The 19,193-nt window shown below is 42.0% G+C and overlaps 1 protein-coding gene across 18 annotated transcripts in view; it reads left to right on the top strand.

Annotated features, from left to right (window-relative positions):
- RIMS2 (regulating synaptic membrane exocytosis 2) overlaps positions 1–19,193 on the top strand; it is a 349,650-nt gene that overhangs the window by 59,396 nt on the left and 271,061 nt on the right. The gene's annotated exons all lie outside the window — the stretch shown is intronic.

Below are 19,193 nucleotides of genomic sequence, written 5' to 3'. Positions count from 1 at the left end.
TTACATAACAAAACCCTAATAGAAGCTGGTTAGATAATGTAAAGCTGTAAACCTTATTGACCTTTAATCTGTAAACATTGATTAATATCATTATGCCCCACTGCACATATAATATGGTTTTTATTATTAATACAAAAGGAATGTTATAAATGTAAACCTAAATTTTCTTTAAATTCTTATTTCATTTTAGTTGCTCGCTGTATCCATATTGCATGAGTTATATACTAATATACACAGGGCAGTGTCTGAGTAAGTTATACTCAGGGTAGACCCATTGAAATCATAACAGTTTTGACTGACTTAAGTCCTTCGATTTTAGTGGATCTACTCTGTGACTTAGTTTGCACTACTCAAAAGTAAATGGTGTTTTAAGAGCACTCTCCCAATCTTGTGTTCCCAGCTTAATAGCTGATAGAAAATAATAAAAAGTACATAAGGCCAGAATAATATAATGTGTTGAATACAGGCTTAGCCATGCTTAGAGTAGATCCACTGAGATCAGTGGGACAAGTTAAATGATGACCAGCCAGTCTCATTGATTTTCAGTGGGTCTCCTCTAAGCATGGCTTAATTTGTATCCAAGTCAATGTTCTGGGAATGCTGCTGCAGTTTATTTTGATGAAAAGAAAGAATACTGCTTTTACAAATATTACAATTTTAAAATACTGGAAACACTTGCTGCTGTCTATCATCTTTTGTGTAACTTTTTGAAATGAAAATAATTTGCATAAGAGCACAGTTGTTCAGTAAAAGCCATTAGGGGGTTGTGCCTAAAGTCACTTATGCAGTTACTTAGAAGTCACTGGGGTAGTTATAATGTAAATTTGAGGACTGAAACTCAGTGTGCTTAAGATCAAGCTCTAAAGCATTGTTTAATTTTTAAAGTTGTATTCATTCTTCTAGCTGTTTTTAATCAACTAAGCAGCCCGGAGCACTGGACTTATATTGGAAGAGAGGGGTATAAATTCCCTCAAAAAATAATTTATAAGAAACCTTCCAGGGATTAACAGGGTCGTTCTTGGTTTTCCCTTTGTACTGCAAACTATTGTGCTCCATTGGATACTGTTCTGTACTTCTATAAGGGGGAATATTGCTGCTTCTTTTGAAAACAATAGTGTTCTTATTTATCTATAGCTTTGGCTTCCAAGTGGAATTTAAAATGATGTACCACTTGCTTGACACACTGTTTGTATAAGGTTGCCCTTATTGTGTTACTAGTTTCTCTTGGCCAGTGCTGTGACTGGCAGTAGCTCTTCAAGATCTTTGGAAGAGAGAGATCTTTTTCAGCCTTGCTGCCTGAAATTCTTTGAGTTACTGACCACCGCTCATCATTGCAGCAAGAAATGAGACATCTTCCTTTGACGCTGGAAGTCTAGGATTGCCCTCAAAATTAGCATTAATATAAATTATTCTGCTTCTGAGGTTTGGATTAGCCTGTAATTTGTATGGCATCACTTGTTCTTAATACATTTCCTTTGATGATTAGAGAAATTTTGTCTAGTCCCCCCACCCACCCAGTTTCAAATTATATTTCTAATGTTTGTGGAAAGCTAAGATATAAATTCTAAAAATAAATATAATATAAATTCAAATTAGTTCTCCAAGGGATTCTCTATTCAGCTTTTGAAAACTTAAGAAAGAACTGTAAAATCCCCCTGTATGGCTGATAATGGCTCTAACATGATTTCAGTCAGATTTTTCAGTTCCATGGGGTACATTTTTGGAGCTTCCTTAAATAAGTGAATTTACACCAGGGAAATAATTACTAACTAGTCCTTATTATGGTCATTTACCCAATTCTTCTGAATTTTGGGGAATGCATTCCTTTGAGATCCCAAAGTTTGCTGTTGGGCATGTGTGCAGAGTCCATGTGTGAGCAGTGGAAGGTAGTGCTAAAATAACCAGGTAGGAGAGGTACTACTCCCATGGTAGACAATCCATACTACTGAAGAAAGGCCTCTGTCATCCCCATCAAATGCCTCTAAACACACTGAGCAAGTTTTGATGTGCATGTCAGGGCCGGCCTATGTCCAGAACCAGAACTGGGTGAAACCTTCTCAGAAAAGGAGATTCCAGTCTGGCACCAGCAATTTCTGGGAAGAGTCATATTCCCAGAAGGAAACCGCAACACCTAACTAAGAATACACCCCTGCTCCAAACCCTCCATCCACCAAATCCTGAAGGCTCTAGATCATTTGCCCTTGGCAATCTTAGCAACTCCACAAGTAAAAGTGCATATGAGAAGGTGCAACACTTGCTTGGAAGCACAGAGCACCCAGTGTTTGGATCTTACTCAGGAGATGATATCCTTTTAAAAGTTGTCAGGATAAGTGTTCTAGAAGTGTGGGTCGGCCAGGCTGATTTAAAAATCCTTTTGTTGCTCTCAGGAAACTGGTGGAACCAAAATTCTATCCCATTTTCTGGTTTCAAACTCTAGTGTTTATCTGGACAGACTGTTCAGCACTAGACCTCTAATCGCTGACGAAGGCTGCTGATGCTGCTGGACAGATCCTCTGTACTCCAGCCTCCAAGCTGCTTGCGTTTCCTGAATCTTGCTGGTCTGTGGGGATGGACAATTATTTTGCCCTTCAGCACATGGGTCTCAAGCCCTCTGATTCTTGGTGAATCATTTGGCTCTGGTGGATTGCTTCCCTATTTAGAATGAAAGACTGGAAATGGGACAGTACTTTGCTTATACTGATGCTAGTCTTGTTAGGGCCTAAAAGTGATTATGAAGGAAGGAATAACATTGATCTAAAGATACATAGCCATTCCTCCTCATCCCACATTATGCTTTTGATGAAAGGGGTATTGCTCTTTATCGCCCAAAGAATCTTGAGAAGAAAGTGAATTGTGCACAGAGCATATTTTTTTCTGGGAGTCCAATTCAGCCTCAACTATCTTGGCACTAAAGGGTGCTTCAGCTCAATCCCCTTTGCCAAAAAAGGATTAAAGGGGGAGATGTCACTCATGCATTTTCATGAGGTTGGAATGCAAGAGGATTGAATAGAGTTGCCCTCTCCCCAGCAGAGTGGCATGACAGCTAGGAATGTATAGCAGTGCTGAAATCCTACAACCTAATACAGTACTGAGTGGTGTTGTGTCATTGAAATAACTCTTGATTAGGTTGTTAAAGTTTTTCTTTAAATACCAATCTACAAATGTATCAACCATCCTTTAAACACATTTTGATATAGTGATAAGTAATGAACATGAAGGAAATGCCACCTGCGGAATTAGATCAATAGTCCCTGTAGCCTAGTAGTGCCAACCCTGATATTCTGTAGCTCTCTAGGATTCATGGTGTGATCTTTTCAGCCCTGTTACGTAAGTTCCTTAACTGGATGCCAGGGATTGAACATGGGACCTTATATATGCAAAGCACATGTTCCAGAGCTGAGGTAAAGCCCCTCCATCACGACATCAGTTGAGACGAACTCTAAAAGCTCTTCAGATGCAGAGCCAGAATGTTAAATTGTGTTTGAGTGTTATGTTATATTGACCAGCTGGTGAGGCATTCAGAAACCATATCAAGTGCTGTTAAGTTTCAGACATAGGCCTTTTATCAAACTTAGCTAAGCAAATCCCTTCTTTTAGCCACAGGTGTGTAACAGCACACCTAGGATTCTTTTGAGTACAGTTGGACATTATGGCACAGGAGGAGACAATGAATATTTAACCAGATAGATTTGGCTTCAGCTGCTGGAAACCAGTGCCGATATATATAAATAATGAAGACATTGCTATTAAGAGAGTAAAGTAGAAAGTATAACCAGACTTTCTTTTGTTCTTGGCTGCTTGCTCAGAGCTCTGTGTGGATTGTATCTATAACAAATAGATGACTGAAAACTTCAGGAGTTACATGGAATTGTCCTTGCTTACAGTGGGATTACACCCTCTTTTAAAACAGTAATTTAGTGCTTTATTTTCTTTTGAATGGTAATTTCTGGCAAGTGTATCTTTTACCATTATGTACACTGGATGTGCCACAGCATAGGTTTATGAGAAGCAACTCCGCGCTCAGATATAGATAAGATTTTGGATACAATAAGTGTGCAGCATTATTTTTCCCTTTGAATGCATATCGTGTTTTAACAAGCTACAAAATATCAGGAATGGATCATTACAAATCCACTATTTTTAAAATTAAAAAGATGTCTACAGTTGTGATCCAGGGGATCAGCGGAGAAGAATGGATTTCAGGTAGTTAAATTCAGTTACTTAATCTGTGTGGGTTAATATTTGTGGTTTTTGTAGAAGATTGTTAGTATGATAATTTAGTAAGGTAATTTGCTCAGTACAAGTTGTTTAAAGGACTGTCTAAATATTAAAGCTTTGGAGATAAGGGTGATGACCAGAAAAACAATAAAATGAGGTACTGTACCTGAAATTGTTTGTGACAGTATATCTTTAATAGCTGCATTTACTTACTGTATACTTACAGTTGCATTTCCCCAATGTTGTTAAACATATATTAGTGTAATTTTATCTTTCACAATTTTTTCTCCATTTAACTTGAACTGAAATAATAATAAACTAATTAAGGATTTGCTGGTGCTAAATTGCTGAATCATTTGATTAACAAGGATCTAGTTAGGTGTCTGGTCAGCTTTTGGTTTCTTCTACATATTCTGCATAGATGTAGTGTTTTCTATAATGTTGCAAAAATAATACTATATACTAGCATTTTGTAGATAAGTGGTGTAAGTACTCCTTTTCCGTAAAGATTATATTTCGTTTCTCTCTGCCGCAAAGGGGTAAAATAGTTTCAATCAATTCCTTTTCTTATACGATTCAGTTGTCAGAGACTTTGCTGTGGGGTGTAAATCATGTAGTTGTTACATGTTTTGTATGATTACTTATGGTAGAAGAACCAGAAATATTTTAAAAAAAATAATTGTCCAGTAGCACCTTCAGATATATCTGAAGAAATGTGCATGCGCGCACACACACATCTACTGCGTCAGACCAACACAGCTACCTACCAGAATCCAGAAATATATTTGTTTGTGAAATAAAAAAGTAAACTGTCAGGTTAATTTATCTGCAACATAGTTATTACTGAATAACCATGTATATCTGTTTTGTCCTTTTACTGGTTTTCAAAGATGTTATACCTTTATAGTGGACTACTACATCATTAAAAAAAATATAAAACAGATCATGTCAGCAAATATCAGCAATGCGTAAGTATAGCAAAAGATTAAACATTAGGAAAGCTTGAAGAGATGCAGTCTAATAATCCAGGTCAGAATGCCCATTCACTATCCCATTACAGAATGATAGTGTATGTTTCTCAATTCTTACGTTAAATAAGTTGGGAGTTCTTGTTATTAAATATACCAAGAAAAAAGCACACCAAGAACTCAGGACAATGTAAGTTTCAATAGTGGGAGTGGTCGCACTATTTGAGTTTGTAATTCTTGTCCAAATACATACTTTTGAATGGATTAGCTTTTGTTACTATTGTCTTGTGAGTAGGGACCACTCCCACTATTGAAACTTACATTGGCCTGAGTTCTTGGTGTCCTTTTTTCTTGGTATGTTTCTCAATTCTGGCATATCTGTAATTTGAAAAGAACCATTTTGTATTTGCTGAAGTAGCTGAGCACTGGAGGATTATAATTGCCCCATTAGTTCTACTTAGCTGTGTTTAGTTAATCCCCAAGCCCATCTCTTTGCTGGGACCACTGCTTTGGCCTAAGCTTTTGCTGGGAAATTAACAACACTGATTTGTTTACATGTTCAGGGTGCAAATTATAGGCTGAATATAATGAAAAGGAGAACCAACTATTCCTGGAAGAATCAGGGTATCTGCATTCATCTGGGGATAATGAATAATAGTCAATACTATCTCTGGTGGCTGTAGTTCAGGGATGGTTGGTTCTCCTTTTCATTATAGTGCCTTGGGCCCAAGGCCTGCATTCCCTCATGAGCAGCCTTCCAGGAACCACATGCCAGTAGTGGGTGGGCCAGAGACAAAAGTGGGTGGAGCAGTGAATGCCTCTCTTTACAGTGGTACCTCTGGATGCGAACAGGATCTGTTCCAGAGCCCCGTTCGCATCCTGAAGAGAACGCAACCTGTGTCTGCGTGAACGCAGGTCGCGATTTGCTGCTTCTGTGCATGCGCGTGACGTCATTTTGAGTGTCTGTGCATACATGAGCAGCGAAACCTGGAAATAACGTGTTCCATTACTTCCGGGTCACCGCGGAGCACAACCCGAAAATGCTCAACCTGAAGCAACTTTAACCCGAGGTATGACTGTACTTTGGTGCAGTCAGTTTTATTTCAGCATGCAAAAGCTGGATATTACTACATACTGTACATGCATACAAATACAGCTTTCTATCCAGGCATAGAATAAACATCATCACAGTTCAAGGACACAGCTTGGGGATAGGTTAAGCAAGGGTGAGTTTTTTGGGTGTTACTTGGATAGGAACTTAATTGACTTGCCTTACTTTTTGTGATGTGAATGAACTCTAGCAATAATTTCTTGTAATCAGTTTTTGTCAGTTTTCTTGTTTAAATGTAATGGGTTTTATTGCTTTATTTATTTTTCTCATGACTTGTGCACCATTTTGTGTGGCAATTGCCATAAAAAGCAGTATAGAAGCCTTCAAAAATAATTTCTAAATTTGCATCTCTGCAAATAAATTGGCATATGCAGATTTGTGACCTATGGGTCTATGTCCCAGATCTTCTAAATAACATCCAATGCCTCTGGCTGCATGTGTTAGTAATGAAAAATAACTTTTTAAAATTCTCAATCCATTGGCTCAATCAAATGTCTAGCATTTGGAGCTGATTTTTACTTGTGAAATTGAATGGTACAAAACATTATACAGTGTACCTCTGGATGTGAACGGAATCCGTTCCAGAGCCCCGTTCACATCCAGAAGTGAACACAACCCATGTGTCTGCGCATGCGCAGGTCGCGATTCGCTGCCTCTGCGCGTGCACGTGACATCATTTTGACCGTCTGCGCATGCACAAGCGGCGAAACCTGGAAGTAACGCGCTCCGTTACTTCTGGGTCGCCGCAGCGTGCAACCCGAAAATACTTATCCTGAAGCTACTTCGACCTGAGGTATGACTGTAATGCTGTTGCAGTTCATATAACTCAATTCCATGAGCCCACTACTCATGGAGGTCTGAGAATTAGTATAAAAGCAGCTCTCACCTCATGTTTCAATACTAGGAATCCCTTCAAGGGAAGTGTGGAGGTGACCAGTAGCATTCCTTCTTGTGGAATTCTGTTATTTATCATAGTTACTTCAGTTCAATTGAGTTATCCATTGCTTGCCTCTGCCCTACTTGCTACATTGAGGCTGCCATTTTTAGGAGGAAGAGTTTAAATCTTACTGTGTGACACTGCAACTAAAGCAACCCCTAGGTTTGTCTCTTCCATGAATAATACTTAAAATCAACCAATAAAAGTGTGTGGCACAAATTTACCTTTGTATTTTTTAAAATACAGATACCCAAAAGCCCAAGCTCTTATTTGTAACATGACTGTAGGTTGATGCAGGTCTGACATGGGAGTTCAATATATCCATGGCAGCCATGGACCTGTCTCAAATAGTCAACGGCTCAACACAGAGAACAAGACATACCATTGGTTTAGTCTTCACACCATGTGGGAAGGAGGGTGGTCTGGAAATAGGGTGGTGATGAATATCACTCCATTGTCATGGTAAGGACATGTTCTGGTGAGATTTGGACTTGCAGAAACGATTGTCCCCTGCAAGGATGCGGGATCAGTTAGCATGGTTCACCCCAAGAGATGATAGATTTCTGAGTGCTCTAGTTTTCCCCCAGTAGGTAGTGGTTCTAGTGGGATAGTGATACTTATGAGCCATTGACATGATCATTTCTGTAGGCCCTCTCCAGTGCTGTGCAGTCCATTTTGTTCCTTGGTATACTAAGTAGCTGATGAAACAGACCGGGAGAGGGCTGGAGGGTAAGTGGTGTAAATCTTACCCAGGAGCTGACCAAGCTCATGTTCAGGCTCATAACACATCCTACCACATGGCAGGGAGAGCAGCAAAGAGATTCTACTTCACTGCCTCCATTGCATCCTCTAGGAACTATCCAGCAGAGTTGTTCTGTGTGGTCTGGAAGTTGGTTACTTATGACCAAGGGGGCAGACCTCTGGAGCACTTGGTGACTAAGTGTAACCAGATGTCTAAAGACATCAAGAATAAAGCTGCTTGGCTCTGTAGTGACTTAGATGCTGCTATTGTGACAGGGCCGGCTGAAAAGTCCAACACAATGTCAAGCAAAGTGTTATGGGATTGTGTCCAGTTAATGTGGTCTTATATTGGGTATAGGATACTTGCAATGATGTGCCTGACCACCTGCTCATTAGTTCCTTGTATATCCTGGCTTATTTAAGACTGGTGGGGTGGGGTGACTGAGCAGGTCAGAGGTGTGGTAAACACATATTTGTGTGATGGTGGTACCTACTGCCCTTAAAATGCAGTTGTATGTCCATATCTCAAAAAGCCTGGTCTAGACCCAATGGAGTATAATAACTAGGTAAAGGTAAAGGTACCCCTGCCCGTACGGGCCAGTCTTGCCAGACTCTGGGGTTGTGCGCCCATCTCACTCAAGAGGCCAGGGGCCAGCGCTGTCCGGAGACACTTCCGGGTCACGTGGCCAGCGTGACATCGCTGCTCTGGCGAGCCAGAGCCGCACACGGAAACGCCGTTTACCTTCCCGCTGGTAAGCGGTCCCTATTTATCTACTTGCACCCAGAGGTGCTTTCGAACTGCTAGGTTGGCAGGCGCTGGGACCGAGCAGCGGGAGCGCACCCCGCAGCAGGGATTCGAACCGCCGACCTTTCCATCGGCAAGTCCTAGGCGCTGAGGCTTTAACCCACAGCGCCACCTGTGTCCCAGTATAATAACTATGCACCCCTTTATTGGCAAATGTGGTGGTATATACTTGGTTGTGGAGAAATTGTATTCCTGGATGAGACTGATTATTTAGATCAGTGTGGTCTATCACCTGGCCCGATGAATGCACATGGTTCTCAAGTTTGCGGCCCATGGCAAAATTTGACTCCCCCCCCCCCGGCTTTCTGCTACCTTTCCAAATCCTGGTAAGTGAGGTTCTGGCCTTTGGGGAAGGAGGTGTGAGGGCTCTGACAGGGTCCTAGATTCCCCTGGCCTCCTTCCCAAAGCCTAGTTAGCACTTTCACAGCTTTGCAAAGGAGGTTTTTATTGCATGGTTTTATGCACTATTGTTGTAAACCACTCTGATATTCTTATGAATGCAGTATATAAATGTGTTGGGTTTTTTTTAAAAAAAAACACAACAAGAACAAAAAACAAATAAAATAACTTATAAGTGGTACCTAATTTCAGATTAACCCACCATGTTGCTTTACTGCAAGGCTGGGGAACTTGCAGCCCTGATTTCATGTGAGTTGCAAAGAGGGAGAGCAATCTGGAGAAAGGGGTAGTAGAGGTTTTTCTTTTTAGTCTGGCCCAACCAATTTCAGGTTCTAGCCTCTCTCACAACCATTATGCAGTCCCTAAAAGATTCTCCCCATCACAAGGTAATGCAATCATTGCCAGAAAAGAGGCTGCTCAACCCTAATTAAACTCTGGATATTTTATCAGTTTAAGAAGTCAAGAAAGTAATTTTGTCTCAGTACATGTGCTTGGGAACGCAGGTGGCTCTGTGGTCTAAACCACAGAGCCTAGGACTTGCTGATCAGAAGGTTGACAACGGGGTGAGCTCCCATTTCTTGGTCCCTGCTCCTGCCAACCTAGGAGTTCCAAAGCACGTCAAAGTGCAAGTAGATAAATAGGTACCACTCTGGCGGGAAGGTAAACGGCATTTCTGTGCGCGGCTCTGGTTCTCCAGAAGCAGCTTAGTCATGCTAGCCACATGACCTGGAAGCTGTACGCCGGCTCCCTTGGCCAATAAAGCGAGATGAGCGCCGCAGCCCCAGAGTCAGTCATGACTGGACCTAATGGTTGGGGGTCCCTTTACCTTTACATGTGCTTGAGGCTCAAGGTAACACAGAACAAACTTTTAACAGCATCTTGGTGTTAGCTGTAGCATAGGGGTGGCTTGTCCATTAGGCGAAGGGAAGTCATTTGCTTCAGGATCCAACCCCCTCTGTTGTGTGGCTACCAGCCCTGCAGGGGATTAGCTTGCACCACCAACACAGTCCCATTGTCCTCACCGCCGCTGCTGTGTTGTGGTGGCAGTGCAGGCAAAGCTGCAGGTGAGGGTACAGTTGTGATGCTGGTGCTGGCAGCAGTGGGGGCAGGGAGGGGGTGAGGTAAGGACCCAGATAGGCTAGTTCCTAGTGGGATTATTCTGATGAAATCTGTCTGACTGGCTCTTGAGGAAAGGTGTGTGAAAAAAGCTAATCAACTTTGCTAAAAAAAGCTGTCAACCCTAAGACAGAGGGGGGAAATGTTCTAAACTCTAAAAGACAGAAAGTGTGAACCCAGACTTTCTGTGATAGTAGTTCCAACAGAGATGTTAGGATGTCAGCTGAAAGCAAAACAAAACATACATAGACAGCTTATATAGGCTTGCCATACGTCAGGAAAATTCCTGACAAGTCCTGCTTTTTGGGTGTAAAAATGACATCTAGGGGGAATTTTGCTGAATCAGCAAAATGTCAGGGAAAAGCCAGGTGTATGGCTATGTGATGGAAAACGCCGAGACAACAACTCCAAAAGCTTAAAATCACTACTTTTGGGGTCTTCCTAAAAAAAGGAAATATGGGAACCCTAGGTTATAGTAAGTATTTTGCAGTGTGTGTGCGCATGCCATAAGGTTAAAAAACTGCTCCTTGCTCTATAAAGCGATGTTTCCTTCCTTCCTTCCTTCCTTCCTTCCTTCCTTCCTTCCTTCCTTCCTTCCTTCCTTCCTTCCTTCCTTCCAACATCTATCTATCATCTATCTATCTATCATCTCTCTCTCTCTCTCTCTCTCTCTCTCTCTCTCTCTCTCTCTCTCTCTCTCTCTCTCTCTCTCATCTATCTATCTATCTATCTCTACAACTTGATCGTAAATAGAACCTCTAAGCTATAAAACAAATGCTATATAACTATTACCTTACTTTTCTGTGTATAAGACTAGTTGTTGTTTTTTTTTACTTTAAAATAAGGCTTAAAATCTTGGGGTGTCGTATACGTCAATGAGGCGGGAAAGATGAAATATTCTGTTTCCCATTCCAGTGAGTCCTGAGCTACAAGGCTTCTAGGCTGGCTGAATCCTCAACAAAAACACTTCCCCATTGGGGGATACACTGCAAAATGTTGTTGTAAGGCTCACTTGTCTGTATGCATTTTGAAAGGGTCAGAAGGGCTGTAAGAAACAGCAGCATGATGACCTCATATTATTGATAGGATTCAGCGATGGTGACAGTGTACCCACCTCACATTGTTGTAGTAGTTGGTGGTAGAACCCATTTTTTTGTAGCATTCCCTGTGCTTCACCTTGTAGCATGATCCTTCCTTCCATGTGACTACAGATGAGGCTGATAAGACTGATCTATAATTAAAAGAACTAACTATGACATAGTTCAAGAACCTTAGGTTCAGTGTGAAAACAATTTTGAGCTTCTCGGCTTTTTGAATTTTATTTTAAGGTTTCCCCTTGTTTGTGGGGCACAGAGGAATTGCTGAATGCATTAGTATGGATGTATGACAAATAATGAGCATAAAAGAACTGGCATTTGGCCAGCTTGGTATCCTCACTACTATATGAAAGAAAGTACTACAGCACAGACTAGTGGCTGAGGGAAAGAATAGAAGAGGAGAAATTTCCCTGTAGATTTGTTTGTAACATAAAAAATAAATGAATAAAGGCTTTTTTCCTGTTATCTCCATGGAGTAAATATAATAAGAAAGTGGTTGTGTTGTGGTCTGAGTAATAATAATATTTATTATGGATTATCATTACAGCAAAATGGTTTTCTTTGCAATAGTGTGTTGTGCGAGGAACATAGAATCGTAATATAACAGAGTAGGAATTGAAAGGAACTTTGGAGGCCATCTGGTTCAACTCCCTGATCCATACAGGATCTGCAGTGCTGGATTTAATGGCATCAGTCCTGATAAGTGGCTGTCCAGTCCCTGTTTAAATAACACATCAAGTTGGGTTTTAAATGTTAAGGGTTGTTTCCAGCAAAGTTCTGCTTACAGTAGAGCCATTGAAATTAATGAAGCTAAGTTAGTCATGTCCACTGATTTCAATGGGTCTATTCTGAAAAATGACTAACATTGTAAACAACCCTTACTATTTAGCCAGTATAGCATTTGATATCAATTATAACTGTGCCTTTTGCTTCTTTAAGAGTGTAACACTTTCTGGAATTCCATACTGGTAAAGTGTTAGTCTGATTTACACATGTCTCATTTACATATGTCATGGGTCGGCAAACTAAGGTCCGCAGGCCGGATCAGGCCCAATTGCCCTCTGGATCCGGCCCGCGGAAAGTCCTGGAATCACCACTTGGATCAGCGTGATTGTTCTGGCTGTGCCAATTTTTTTACAATTTTCTTTGGGTGCCACCCCACCACACCGCGGCAGCGCCTCCTCCCTCCCTCCCTCCCTCCTGGCTTCTCCCTGCCCTGCGGAGGAAGGGAGCTGGGCTTTGGTGCCAGCCAGTCCGAAGCCTTGCCATCCGCACACTGAGGTGTGACCCAGACTCGCCACCTGCCAGCCAGCCTCTCCGTCCATGGCCGTGCTGTGGGCATTTTGATGGGCATGTTGCGGGACTTCGGCTGGAGCTTGGTGCACCTGCTGGCCCCGCACTTGGCGCCTGGGAAAGCTGGCTTGGAAAGGAGAGGCGCCGCCACCACCGCTGGCTCCCAACCGCAGGCAGAGAGCAAAGGAGGTAGGAAAGCAGGGAGAGGGGAGGGGCTGGGGGAGAGGGAGAGAGAGAATCCCCCCTTTGCTGCTTGCGTGTGCACACAGTCCAGCCCACCACAAGGTCTGAGGAGCGGTGAACCGGCCCCCTCCTAACAAAATTTGCTGACCCCTGACATATGTGAAATACAACCAGAGGTGGAGCTAGTGGCTCCAGCATCTGGAGCGGCACACATGCTGTGCACCCAGGGGCGGGGCAATCCTCCCCCGGGGGCAGGATGGTGAGCGTCCCACAGGGGTGGGGCGGCAAGTGTCCCATGGGGGAGCGGAGCCTGTGGCAAGTGTCCCAGGGGGTGGGGCGGCGATGTCACCCCTCTCAGGGATGACACCCAGGACGGACTGCACCCCCCGCAACCCCCTTCCTCCGCCAGTGAGTACAACCACTTGGAAATGTCTCACTTGGCAAACCATTGTATGAAATGGTGCATTTTAAAAGGAGGGTATACCTCTATGGCCTTGCACACAGCTTTTGGACACAACAAACTAAACCCGAGTTAATGCAAGGCCAATGTTGACTGATTTCTGAATTATCTTCTTGCTTGAAAGCATCTGGGAGGGGCTTTTAATTTATAAGAGTAATGGCACTAGAGTAGAGGTGTTACTGTTAACTATTCCCCACATCCAGTGCCATTTTCTCAATCTAAATCCCCTCCATAAGCTACTGATATAAATATAAATATAAATATAAATACCCATGGGAGGAAAATAAGGGTACCATATTTAACCCACATCAGAGCAGGCAGCAATGGGGGAAGTAGCACAATTTAGATCAAGAAACAGTATGAATAGAAAGTGTTTAACTGCTCCCTGATCTTATTCTGATCAAATCTGGATTCCTTCCATGACTCTTTTAAACAACAACAACAACAACAAAATCAGGAAATCCACTCACAGATCTTGCAAGTAATATGACGTTTCCTAATATCAGGAACCACCATGTCCATGTGCTGAAATCTCCTCTTCTACATTAAGGATGCAGGAGTCCTGTCCTCTGTTTCAGCTAGTCACCTGGACTTTCCTCTCCTCAACAGCCAAATGCCATCTATACAGTAGGAGAGAGCTTTCCTTGTATTATGGCTTCTTAGAAAATTGCTCAGGAAATAGGAACCACTTCTGCATTATAAATTGCTTAGTGAAAAAGGAGCCTCCAGACACATGGTTGAGCCCTTTGGAGAAGCACCGCTGTGAGTTTTTTCTCAGCTGCAAAAATTTCCTTTATATAGGAGAAGGTCTCAAGCCTTTCAGGTTGCAATCCTATTATATAATACTAATTTAAGACTAAGTCCTACTAAACTCGTACTAACTTCTCAGTAGACACCTGAAGGATGGCACTGTTTGAAGCAGTCTTTATTCCTCTTATTTTGTTTTCCTCCTATCTTCACACAGAGTTACAACCTAAGATTTTTCTGTAAGCCTTCATTATATGAGGTATGTTTCAAATCCTGAATGTCTAGTCTTCAACCTCAGGAAGTACTTTAATATTTATCAGCACAGAAATTGTCTATCACTTGCATAGGTGATGCCCCATTATACCTAGCTGGAATATTGAATTTTGGATGTAATTCCTTTAACTTTGTGCCGAAGTATGATTTTCTTTTTTCTTGTCATTTTTGACTCTTCACTGTGTGAGTAACACAGACCTGGACGGTGGAAGCACCATATCAGAACCATTTGATATATTTTTTTTAAAGAATCGCTTGTGCTATAGGGTGTAATCCCAAGTACCTCCTCCTCCAGTGGGACTTTGTGGAGTGACAGGGCCACTGCTTCATCTACAACTCTGCTGTAAGTGGCAGCCACAGCTGAAGATGGGGGAGGGTGGCATGATTGAGTCTGGTTGTGACCCAATTGCTGCACTAGCTCCACTGCACTAGTTGGTTAAGTCATTGGTGCCACACCAGCCCTAATGAGGTCATGTGACAGCAGCAAGACTGGCTTGGCATCCAGCAGATCTCGTGACAGCTCAGACCTGCCTCTCCCCACTCTGTTTTGGAGCTTTCTGCTGGCTCCCGCTATTTGCTAGCTCCCACTAATGAAGATAACATCAGCAGGCCTACTGCCTGTCTGCGTGTTCAGCTGATGGAAGGGGGAGGTTGGCAGGAGACTGGAAGAGGTGGGATAAAGACCTAATCCACCCCAGCCCAATATAACAACAATATTATTATTATTATTATTATTATTATTATTATTATTATTATTATTATTGCAGCTAAGTGTTGATAGCAATTTTTATTAGGGATTGCAATAGATAGAAAAAATGTACAGTTAATTGACCTGCTGTCTTTCACTCAATTTATTACATTTAAATGCTTTGCTTTTCTGAGATATTGCAGGGATTGTGACCATCTTAAAAACTAAAAACTGCCTTTTATTATAAGGAGGAAATTCCATCTCAATTTTTTTATACATATTTCTTTGAAATATTTGATGCTTTTTGGCTTATAAAACTATCAAGAATAAAATCCAAATCTAATAGATCAAACCTAAAATCCAATTTAAGATATGAACAGCAATAGGAGCAGTAAATCAGTACAATTTAAGATATGAACAACAATAGGAGCGATAAATCAACCAGCCATTAAATACCTGGGAGAAGAGAACAGCCTTAATTTGGTGCCTCAAAGATGTCATATTTGGCACCAAACTTGTTTCTGAATGTGGGGGTGCAGCCACAGAAAAAACCCTATATAGTGGGCACAACCAGTATCTCAGGGACACTTGGAACAGACTTTCAGAAGATGGTGTTAAATAACTGAAAGGTTCAGATGAAAGAAGTTATTTCTTTACATACCTCCTTGCCTCCAGACCACATAGAGCAAGGCAGCCATCACAAAAAGCATGACAGATTTGGGATTACACTTGATGGACATATAATTTCTATGGGTTTTATATACCTAATACTGATCTTTTTTTCCTGATATGGACTCTAATGCTTGCTCTATGAACAAATGTACTTATTTTACATGCCTGGATATAGTTTTTTTGTTTTTGTTTACTGTTTTATGTTTGCATTAGTTGGTTCTGATTGTTTTCTTGTTTTGTACTTACTAAAAATTGAAATAAAAATATTTACTAATATATATATATATATATATTGTGCACCACCCTCACCATGGCATCAGGGGAATTAGGCTCAAGTGAGTGAACCTGGACTTCTGAACCTGGACTTAGAGAGAGAGATTAACCTTTCCCTGCCCCAGAGTTCAACTGAAGCCTGGAATTTGTTTGGGCCCTGCACCTCCTGGGTGAAATTGCAGAGCCATAAAAAGCTGCCTCCTGCCATCTCCAGCTCAAAGCTAGAGGGGAGAGCAGAGGTGTGTGAGGTTGCATCTGTGCCGAGCTGATCATCTGCAGGGGCAGATCAAGCCCACATACCCCTGCTTATCCTTTCCAGCTCTGATCTGGATAAGAAAGGTAAAGGCACGTGTGCTTAATCTTCTTCTGTGTCCTGTTGGGTGCAGATGCAGAATAAGCCTCTGCCTCCTTCCAAGTCTGAACTTTTGAGGGAGGTAGGTGCTTATTTCCTGCCCCCTTAGAGCCAACTTTAGATCTGGAGAGAGGGGCAGGAGAGTCTTCTCTGTTCATGCTGTGTTTTAGACACAGCATGTGGTCCAGGACAGTATACAACCTGTTGGAGAAGTCCGCTCACTCTTCCCGGTGGGCACCATTGTGGGCCGTCATTTCCTCCACCCAAGGAGATCCAACAGGGAAGCCCCAGGGATGGGATGGTTTCCTAGGCAGCAAAGGAAGCTTCTGGGCTGAGCTTGCTGCCTGGGAAATGGATCCCACCCACTTGCTCAATTAGCAAATGATCTACAAGGGCAGTCCCACATGCAATGCATTACAGTAATCTGACCTGGATGCTGTATTCCATAGAGGCTATCTGGGTATCCAAAGTCAAATCTAATAGTATCTTAATATGCACATTTGATCCTTAAAGGGGAGTGTAGCGCCTCCATTACTTCACTGGATAGTTGAATCATTTAATATTTGAATAATCTGATTAAAACTTGCAACTTTTGTTTAATCGCTTTGATCATGGAAAAGTGAACAGAGAATTTTAAAGACCACATAATGTTTCTTTGTATCCTGTTACAGATAGGTAGCCGTGTTGGTCTGCCATAGTCAAAACAAAACAAAAAATTCCTTCCAGTAGCACCTTAAAGACCAACTAAGTTAGTTCTTGGTATGAGCTTTCGTGTGCATGCATCATTTGCAAAGGTCATTATTCTATTTGGGAACATTGGTGCCTCACATACACAGTGCATGCACAGTGTATCTGAAGAAGTGTGCATGCACACGAAAGCTCATACCAAAGAACTAACTTAGTTGGTCTTTAAGGTGCTACTGGAAGGAATTTTTTGTTTTGTCTTTGTATCCTGTTATCATTTGCAAAGGTCATTATTCTATTTGGGAACATTGGTGCCTCACATATAGTGTAGCCACCCCATAATCCCTCCCTTTTTTCTTTGGAGTAAAATAGTAATAGAGCATAAACTGTAGTTATCACTGGACACTCTTCATAATAACCTAAAAATTGCCTTCCTGAATGAGATCAAAGGTCCATTAAATTCAACATTCTAACTACATTCAGACAACCATCCATGGCTGCATAAGCCTTCTCTCCTCCCATGTGCACTAGTTTATCAGTAAAGATCCTTATTTGTATTAAGGATTATTTCTACAGATAATTTTTAAAAAATCACGTATAGTCATAGCCAATTTTAGACCTCATCACCAATATGCAGTATAGGGTGTAATTCAATGTCACACTCTTCCAATTTTTCCATTTCAGATTGTCAGACAGAACAATCCCCCTTCTTTCCCAGCACACTGTTCTGTGGGTTCTCCTGGCTACCCCAGAGCTATTTTGGGGGGCTGCAGGGGGCACAGCAGGGAGAGAAATGGGAAAGTCTTGTATAAGCAGAAATTCTTCCTCAGAGCTTCTGCTGACAGTGCTCAATAGGTGAATCCTGCCCACAATCTCCAACATATAATATTTGAATACAGTATACTGTACATCTCTACTGTACAAACTACTTGTTCCTTGATTTTAACTTCAGTCTTGCCTGCATCTTTACTGAGATCCTCCAAGTGAATTTAAAGTAGTGCTGGAGCTTTGCTTCAATCTTACATCCACTGAAAAGAAAATTTAACAAATGTATTTATGGAAAATTGTATATTAAAATTGATAAATGGGTGGCTTTTTTAATTAAAAAAATAATGCCAGGCATTGTTGGCATCTGTCTGTCTTGGGAGATAATGGAGGAGTGTGCCTTTGGGGGTGAGGTCAAGCTGCTGGAAAGTTGCAGCGTCTGCTGTGACTGTAGAGACCGATGTGGGAGAGGCATGTTTGACTGCAGCTGGGGCAGAAGAAGGCATCCAGTTGTGCTGTTGCAGATGCACCATGGCATTTATTCTCTCTGTGCTTCTCCCAGTGGTCATTTCTCCTCTGGTCACTGCTATGGATACATGACTTGACAGCCTGTCTCCAGGCACTGTGGTCATCTGCAAGGGATTCCCACGTGGCAAGGTTAATGTTGCCAGCCTTCATATTTGCAGGTATCTTTGTAACACAGAGTTGATCTACCAATTAGCCTGGTGCCAGAAGCCATAGAACACATCCGTGGTGATCCTGCCATCTTATATGTGGATGTGACCAAGCCAGTGTGGACATCACTGAGACAGGAGTGCAAACATGTTGGAATGTGGGCTTGGGAGAGCACATCTTTGTTTGGAATTCTGTCCTGCCATGTGATACCTTCATATTGGTATTGGTTGTTGTCCTAGCTGCCTTGACAATATGCTTACCCAGCTCAATGTTGATGGAGAAATTGCTGGTTATGGTGGAACCCAGGTAGACAAAATTGCCTACCACCTCAAGTGTGTGTGGGGGGTATTTGCACCGTCTTGACCCAAGATGTTGGTCTTTGTCATACTGATAGTAAGGCCAAACTCCCTGCAGGCTTGGGCAAAATGGTCAGTGAGTCTCTGTAGACTCACTGCACTTTCTTGGAGTGCATTGTCAAGGCTGTGTCATCTGCAAACAACATCTCTTGGATAAGGACCCATTGGACTTTTGTCTTGGCACAGAGATGTACCAGGTTGAGCAGACTCCTGTTGCTCCTTGTGTGGATGTCCACACATTTTTCAGTTGAGCTGAAAGCATATGAGAGCATCAGGGGGGAAAACATGCCAAAGAGGGTTGGAGCAAGAACACAGTCCCTTTCCACACCGCTCTTTATAGGGAAGGTGTCTGAGGATTAGCCATCATGTTAGATGGTGTT

This window comes from Podarcis melisellensis (assembly GCF_964234715.1).
Source record: "Podarcis melisellensis genome assembly, chromosome: 7".
Classification (NCBI taxonomy): domain Eukaryota; kingdom Metazoa; phylum Chordata; class Lepidosauria; order Squamata; family Lacertidae; genus Podarcis; species Podarcis melisellensis.
This window is presented reverse-complemented; position numbering and strand designations above follow the sequence as displayed.